We start from the raw sequence: 744 nt of genomic DNA on the forward strand, positions 1-744 counted from the left end.
AACAGTATATTTGTATACCATTTGTATGCTTACATGTAAGTAACTGCACGCACACGTACACGGAGTCGGGTCGCATGAAAGACTCCCCCCCCCACCCCTATCCCCCTTTCCCCTTCTCTCCCTTCCCTTTCATCCTCTATCGTTCCTACTCCCTCTTTTATCCTCATTCCACTTCCTGGATCTTCTCCCTCCTCTATCTACCTTTCCTTTCAGTTGTTTTATTATTCTCCTCTTTCCTATCTCCCTCTTTCTAATCCCTTCCTACGCCCACTCCCACCTTTATCATCATTTACTCACACCTTCTTCCCTTCATATCCACTCACCCCCCGTACTTGGGTATTCCTTCTCTATCTACATATATTCCCTTCCTCCCTCTTCCCTTTACTCCATCTACTTTCTTACTGCTCTCCCTCCATCTCTGGCACTTCCCCTCCATCTATACACACTTCCTCCCGACCCAACCAACGCCTTGACACTCCCCCATTCCCTCCCATCTAAATCCCCACCCCTTTCCCTCCCCCCACACCTGCACGTGGCACTCCCTCTCCCTCATCCATCTACGCTAACCTCCTCCCCCTTCCCGCCCCCTACCGACCCCTTTGGCCCATTCCTACCCTTTTTCCTCCCCCCTACCCCCGCACGTACCCTGCATCTACATTCCTACTCCCTTCCCTTCCCCCCGCCCCCGCACGTGGCACTTCCCCCTCCATCTACATTCCTACCCCCTCTCCTCCCCTCCACCCC

The sequence above is a fragment of the Penaeus monodon genome, chromosome 33, assembly GCF_015228065.2.
Source record: "Penaeus monodon isolate SGIC_2016 chromosome 33, NSTDA_Pmon_1, whole genome shotgun sequence".
In the NCBI taxonomy this organism is placed as follows: Eukaryota; Metazoa; Arthropoda; class Malacostraca; order Decapoda; family Penaeidae; genus Penaeus; species Penaeus monodon.